Genomic DNA, 8,613 nt, shown 5'->3' on the forward strand with positions numbered 1-8,613 from the left:
TGGAAAGAATATGTATATGCATGTGTAAAATAAAGGCTTAGTACAAAGTATCTAAGTTTTTATCTTAAAAACCTAGGAAAAAAGAGCAAGTATAAACTACAGTTGTATAATAATAATAACAATAATAATATGGGCAAGAGGGAAAAATGAAACAGAATAGTGTTCATTCTTAGAAGATATTGAATTTGACAATGCTTTTGGAAGAGTGAAAGAGAGAAAGACATTGAGAATTTGTGCGCACCAAGACATACTTAAGAAAATTGAAGCATGCCAGAGATGGGAAGGATGTATGTGGAAATCATATATTTGTCAAATGTATGGTACCATAATATGTAATGAAGTCTTATAAACCAACAACAAGAAGACAAAATGTATGAATGATTTTCCAAAAAAAAAATTATTAAAATGTTTTTATAATATCTAATAGTAAAAACACCGAAGAGATTCTTCTATAGAAAAACTCGATTAAACTCTGGTACATTCACAAAACTGTATACAACTCAATCATAACAAAAGATGAGTATATGGGACTAGCAGATGGCATAATGGTTATGTCATTGGACTCTCATGTGGTGAACTTCAGTTCAAGTCCTGGACCCGGTGGCTTAAAGATGTGTGTGCATGCAGGCTCAAAATCTTGAGAATAAAATGGAAGAGAAGGGATTGCTGCATGGACATCCCTCCTGGAGGGTGACTTGTCATATTCCATCTCTCTGTCTCTCTATATATATCTCCAGGGAGTGCACACAACCTATAACAAAAATCTCTCTTAGGACCATCAGATGACATAATGGTTATGTTGCTGGACTCCCATGTAGCCTATAGCAGTTTGAGTCCTGGCCCCAATGGCTTAAAATTAATGCCGGGTGTGTGTGTGTTCACGTACAAGATCGCAAAAGGAGAATGAAGGAGAAGGGATTGTGGTGTGACCATCCATCCTCTCTTGGGGGTGACTTCGCACTTTCTCTCTCTCTTTGTCCTTCTGGTGTGCGCACATGTCCTATAACAAAAATCTCTCTATGTATGAAAAAGAAGAAAAAAATACTTTAAAAATAAGAAACAATGTGAAAAAACTATGTTTCTGAGCAAAAAAAAACAGGAATCAAAGGCTATATCCCCTTATCCCATTTATATAAATTTCTAGAGCAGACAAAAGATAAAGATAGTGATAGATGACAGAGAAAAAAAGAGGAAAGAATGAAGGGAGGGAAGAAGGAAGGCAGGAAAAGGAGGGAAGGAAGGAGAGAAGGAAGGAAGGAAGGAAGGAAGGAAGGAAGGAAGGAAAGAAGGAAGGAAAGAATGTAGAAGGAAGGAAGGAAGGAAGGAAGGAAAGAAGGAAGGAAGGAAAGAATGATGTTTAGATGGTAGATAATCACTATAGTGCTTAACTCTGAAGGGATGAAGAAAGTTACATGACAAAACATTCTGGCTTCCTAATTTTTAGGATGTAGAAAAGACAGTGGTATACATTTCTCAAAATTATAATATTAAGATTTGTGTATTTGAGACCAGCAAGTGGCATGGTAATTAAGGTGCTAAACTCCCACATGGTGGACCACGATTAGATTCCCAGACCCAGCAGCTTGAAAATCTTGCTATGCATATGTGTGTACTGGCCCAAAATCCTGAAAGGAAAATGAAGCAGAAAGGATTGTGGTGTGACCATCCCCTGCAGGGTGCAACTTCTCACTTTCCCTCTCTCTTTCTCTCTCTGGTGAGCACACTTGCCCTATTATTAAAACCAATAAATAAATAAATAAATAAATAAATAAATAAATATTTCTGTATTTCTACTGGAAAATTATTGATAAGTAATGATGTTAGGTGATGAAGCATGACCACTTTTCAAATGAATAATGGAAAATGGGTAAAAAGTAAAAATGAAAAACAAGGATATTGATTATTTACAAGTTGTTGGCTTCATTATGTGAGTGGATAAGTACATCTTTCTTCCAGAATAAAATGAAGATGTTTGTAATTTTGTTAATGTGTAAGAAAAACAGCACTTTATGGACATAATGAAGTTAAAGTTCCTCTTGAATATCTATATGGGGGTTTCCAGTAAACCCTGATTATACAATTTATCAGACATCTAAACTTATATCTCTTATTATTATTTTAAATTTGCAGGAGGACTTATTGCTCACTGGAGAGAGACACAGAAAAAGGGAAAGTGAAAAGCATCCTCCATAGGGAACAGTCAAACTTAATCCTTTCATTTCTATTTTTCTCACCCTTCAGGATTTGGGACATGCACACATGCACACCTGGCGTGTCTTTCATGCTATCAGGTCTGAGACTCAAACCTCACAGTTGGCCATCTGAAACCCACTAACCTTAACCATCACACCATCAGCTGACTGTTATCTTCTGTTTGTAGAGCAGTGAGCACACACGTGCACACATACACACACACTCAGTTATATCTTTGGTGAGTCAGCCTAAAAGTTTATAATTTTAGTTTTAGAAACTTAATATTCATTAATAGCATAATATTAATCTACCCACACGTGTAGAATTTCTGTTTCTACATGGTGGTTGTAAGGAGCTGAAACAACAGAGTCATGTAGTATGCCCAATGAGAAGAAACGCTAACTTCAGTTAGAAGCTGACTGCTTTTAAATTATGGGATAATTTAAACTCTAAATAGTTGAGTTTTTAAATAATATTAGTTTCCTGAGGCATAATTTAGATGAACATTATATATTTATGAATTCAGATTTGTGTCATTTTCATATAAGAAATCTAATTCCAGTTATTTTAAAATGCAACGTTAGTATCATACTCCTTGGATCTATTTTCGTTTTTATAACACCAATGCTGCATTTTGAAAAAAAAAATTATTAAACTCCAGTAGTATTTCCACATGTAGAAATGTCAATTTAATTTTATTTGATATTCTCTTTGTTGTATTAGGAACACACTGAAAATGCAGTTCTGTGTTGTTGATACTTCGGAATGAATTCACATTTTATTTAAAATCCCCATAGACCCAAAATAAATATTCAATAAATTCATTTTATCTGCCTCTGGGCAAAAGTACTTTGTAAAATAAGGGATTTCTTGTCAAATATTGATGTAAACCAAGAGCTTTTGTTATTTTACATGTCTCCCTGGAATACTACCTATAGGCTAACAGAAGTGATGAAAATTCTGAATAGCATCCAGCAGAAGTGACATAATATTCAAGAATAGTACTTTGAACTGACAAATAAAAAAGAATAACTACATGCACACCTAGAGAGTGAAAAATAACTTCTACTAGGCACTATGGAGTAAATGTGCCCACCCTAAAATTCATATGTAAAACCCTAATCCCTTTACAAAACAAAACATACCATACCATCCAGAAATCACTAGACTTCATACTCATTGGTATTTATACAAAGGAGGTGACACCTTATGTCCACACAATATCCTGCACATGCATGTTTATTGCAGCTGTATTAATAAGTGACAAAACTTGGAAAAGATGTACTTTGGTAGGTTATTGGATTAATAAAAACGTGATATATCCAGACAATGGAATGCTTGTTGCTAAAAGGAAACAGTGTACCAAAGCATGAAAAGACATTTGGGCTTTTAAATGTGAATTACTAATTGAAAAAAGATCATCTGAAAAGGCTACATACTCTTCTCTCAACTATATGACTTTCTAAAAAAGGCAAAGGCAAAACTGTAGAAGCAACAAAAAGTCAGTGGTTACAAGCGGCTGGGAGCAGGAACAATGAATAAGTAACACACAGGATTTTCAGGAAAGGAAACTACTCTGCCCAATACCGTTGCAGTGGATACATGTCATTATAGACTTATCCAGATCCACAGAATGTACAACACAAGAGTGAACCCAAATACAAACTATGGGCTTTGAATGATGGTGATGTGTCAATGTTAAGTTCATCAGTTGCTGTAAATATACCACTCTTGTGGAGGAAGTTAATAGAGGGGGAAGCTATGCATACATGTGTGGGACTGGGGACCTATGGGAAATCCCTACTTTCTGTTGAGTTTTGCTATACACTTAAAACTGTTCTAAAAATAAAGTCTATTGGGCCAGCAGGTGACCTGGAGATGGAGGCATTGGATACCATATGGCTACCTCCTCAGAGTCTCCGATGGAGATTGAGGCATTGGATCCGACATGGCTACCTCCTCAGAGTCTCCGAGCAGCAGCTTGAAAAATATGCCAGGTATGTGTGTGTATAAGCCCCAAATCCTGAGACAAGAATCAAGAAGGGATGGCAGCATGGCCATCCCTGGCAGAGGGGCGTGTTGAGAGGGGGAAGGAGGCTGGCATTATTTCTCACTTTCTCTCTCAGTCTCTGTTTCTCTGGTGAGCACATGCACTCTATGGTAAAAATTTAAAAGGAAAAAAAAGTTTCCTCAAAGTGAAGGAAGCAAGCAAGGCTTTGAAAGAAAGAAAGTCTCCTTAAAATGAAGGAAGCAAGCAAGGCTTTGAAAGAAAGATATTGTAGGTCTCCACTTAAAATACTACTACTGACTATCTGTATTCTTTGGTAAAGAATGGAAGGCATGAAAGCAATGAAAATAATTATTGATGTAAAGATAGTGTGGAAGGTGGGGGCCAGAAATGAAAAGTATAGGGAAGAAAATCAGGGAGAAAAATTAGAGAGGAAAGATATTTGTTGGACACAGAAATAGTTTATTACCTCTTGTTAATAACGTGTATAGTATTCTCAATTGGACTGGTCCGAGATGTATTTCATGTTGGGTGAATTCTCTTCACAAGCCAAATAATGTGTATCTATCAAATGTTAAAAAATATAAGAATAAGAATAAAATTAATAAAAAAAAGAAAGACAAAAACTTTAATGCCCACTAAGATGGTAATTGGAGATGGGACCATTGGGAGATAACTAATTCATGCAAATAAAGTTCACATGATGGGATTAGTGCTCTTGTAGAAAGAAACATAATTGCTCTGCTATGTGAAGACCAAGGATAACAGATTTGTCTAAAAGTCAGCAATTAAGTCCTCATTAGATATTGGCCCTGCCAGCACGTTGATTTTGGACATCCCATTCCCCAGAGTAATAAGAAATAATTTTTTTAAGTCACCCAGTTTGGGGTAATTTATTGTTACAGCTAACCTTATAAGACATAGGGAATACAATATTTTAAAATTCGAGAGGTCTGTAATAAATTGGACTAACAAGAAATGGAAATAAATCCAAATAAAAAGAAAACAATGAAGAAACAATGACTGCTTCTCTTGGCTGTCTAGATGATTTAGAAACAATTTTACCATTTTGTCACGTTTATGATACTAGAAAATATGAAAACTTAAATGATAAAACACTCAATAAAGTCACTGTCAATGTTGGTAAAAAAAAATGATGTAAAATAATTTTCAGCAACTAATAAAGAAAAACCTACATCTCATCTAAAATCCAGAAACATAAATGTTTTGGTTGTTAGACTCTCACATAGTCAACTGCAATTCAAGTCCTGGATGTGGTGGTTTGAAACACACTGGGTGCATGTGTGTGCACGCCCAAAATCCTGAGAGGAGAGTGGAGAAAAAGGAATTGCAATGTGACCACTAGGGGATGATTTCTCACTTTTTTCTCTGTCTCTTTATCCAGCAAGTGCACACTCCCTACAGAAAAAAATATCTATTAAAAAAAAAAAAGAAAGAAAAGAAAAGAAATACCTTGTCCTCCAGTGTAGAATGTTAGAACAACCTATAAAATAAGACTGCTGAGTCAATGATAAAAGTGGATATTAAAAAAGCCATATTGCTGAAAGCTCAAAGAACAAGTTACCTTTGAAATGGAAATCCTTGACCAGACAAATGTTTTTTTCTTTTTTTTTAAATCATTTAGCCTCCCTGCCCCCTCCATTTTTTCTTTTTTTTTTCTTTTGAGAGGAAAAAGAAACAAAGAAGTCATTTAACAACCAACCTATACATTGGTGTGAAGTGCTGGGTTTGTGAACTCTTAGTTATTTCTCAAATTGAAGCTGAATCAATCAACTGTTCATTATGAATAGAGATTTAAAGACATCGGATTTACCTTAAGAGGCTCAGATCTTTCTGATGGCCATAGATGGCTTTTGAATAGTTCAATGCAGAAATTTTGGTAGGACATTATATTCTATTCTTTGTTAAAAATATCAACAGCATATTTTATAGTTGCCAATGAGCTTGTGGACTATGTAGCAATACTTAGGAAAATGGCCAAGTTTCACCAGTAAGAAAATGCAATATGTTTGTAGTAAGAATCATCAGACTCCCTATAATGTTGGGCTTGATAGGATTGTTTTATGCTAAAGTTTTAATATTTGCACAAGTATTGCCCAAGAATATATTCTTCAAAATCCAGATAGTGGGTAAGATGAGGAATATAGATAGATACATAAGCTAGCTAGATAGATAGATCGATACATATAAATATAAAAGATAGACACATGGCCTTGGCCTAAAGACCATGATCAAAAGTTAGCATATATTACAACTTTATCAATGTAAATGTATTACTCTGTTCTTAATAAAGTCTCAGGGGTCAAATCATGTTGGATTTTTTTGTGTGTATTTTTATTCATTGCATAGTTTGACGATCTCTGTCAGCCTCTAATATGGCTTTCCCTGTATTGAGCCTATAAAGGGATTTGTTTTAACCAAATACCTTTGCCAAATTAATGAACAAATAAAATTCTGAGGTAATGTTTGATATCATAATCTATATTTCTATATTCTACTTGCTCTCCAGCTCATCTCATTACCTCCATTTACAGAATGAATGTAAGGATATGCAATTTTATTATCTTTAATTGTATCCTGTCTCTGTAGAGTTCTGAGAATTTTAAGATTATTTTTTTTTAATTTTTAGTTCTGAACTATCACTAGTAAGTTGGGGAAACATTAACAATTCAGTTTAAGCATTGTTTCCTTTGCTTCTTTATAACCATAAGAAAGTGAACTAGGAACCATCAGATGGCATAATGGTTATGTCGCTGAACTTCCACATAGTGAACTATGGTTCGAGTCCTGGACTTGGCAGCTTGAAACTCACATCAGGTGCATGTATGTGTATGCTCAAAATCCTGAGAGGAGAATGGAGGAGAGGGGATTGTGGCATGGTCATCCACCCTGGGTAGTGATTTCTTGATTTCTGTCTCTCTCTGACTCTCCAGGAAGCAAGCATGCCCTATAGCAAAAATCTCTAAAAAATAAAAAAAGAAAATAAAGAAAGAGAAAGTAAACTAAACTACATAAAATTTATCTTAATATCTGTTATATAATCTGTGAAGCATTACCTGTGCATCCAGGCAGGCAAAAACTCATTACCGTGCATCCAGTTAGGCAAAAACTCACCGTCTTTTTTGTTGTTGTTGGGAGAGGTTTTTGCTATAGGGCACATGTGCTTGCCAGAAAGACAGACAGAAACAGAGAGACAGAAAACGAGAAATCACCTCCCAGTGGGGATGGTCATGTCACAATCCCTTCTCCTCCATTTTCCTCTAGGGATGTTGGGCACAAGTGCACACGCACCCAGCATGAAAAACTCACCTTCTTTAATGATTTCTTTAAACTTAGTACAGAGGACAATTTGTGAATATTGTACTATTAATAATATTTTTTAAAAAAAGAATTATTTGATTTATCTATTATTCTTTAATTTGACCAGAGAAAGAGAGGGAAAGTGAGAAAGCAAGCTGCCAGGTCCAGGACTTCAACCATGGTCTGCCATGTGGAAGTCCAGGGCCCAACCACCACATGCCAGCTCCAAGATGTTGTTTTCTGAATCAGGTCTTGGTATCGATGAGGATGGAAACCATTAGTGAATTTCAGGAGAAGATGAGAGCACTTATTTTGCAGGCAGAGATCAGTAACTTTATTCATTTCAACAGGTAAAGATTAAGGTAAGTAATCGAGATTTAAGTTAAAATAGCCCATCTCTAGGATTCATTTTCTTGCATATTGCTAGGGTGTTTTATTTGATGTGTTTAATGATAAGATAGATACTTTTATTCCTATATTACCTAACATTATGTGGACCATTAACTGTCCATAGAATTTGTTTGTCATATCTACAATATTTTCCCTCATGTGGAAAATACTTCCGCACCAAATGAAGATTACTTTTAAAAGAATAATAAAAAAGGTTAAAACCATATCCTGAATCTCTCTTTCTTTCTTTTTTTTTTTAAGTTTTTTACCGCAGGGTGTCTGTGCTTGCTGGAAAGAGACAGTAAGAGGTTAAGTGAGAAATCATCCCCTAAGAGGGATGGACATGTGCCGGGGTCCGGCCTCGGCAGTGGAAGGTGGCTCGTACACAGGAAAGCAACACGTGTGTTCAGAAACACAAAATTAGACTGAGACCTCTTTGCTCCTTAGCATGTTCTCAGCCAGCCACAGCCAGAGCCAGCTCCAGGCTGCTGCACCGTGGCTATTAAAACATGCGTATTTATTGAGGGAGGTTTAGGAACTAAGGAGGGTGAGGGGTAGTAAAAAATTTACTCTAAGGAACAGGGTATACAAAGCATGGAAGCAATAATTATAAAACATGCTGTTTGTCTTGTCAGATCAGGTAAAATCAATCACAGTTCTCAGGATGAGGAAGTCCATTTGTCTGTTGTATCTTCTTCTTA

Source organism: Tupaia chinensis, unplaced genomic scaffold, assembly GCF_000334495.1.
Source record: "Tupaia chinensis unplaced genomic scaffold, TupChi_1.0 Scaffold000536_1, whole genome shotgun sequence".
Classification (NCBI taxonomy): Eukaryota; Metazoa; Chordata; class Mammalia; order Scandentia; family Tupaiidae; genus Tupaia; species Tupaia belangeri.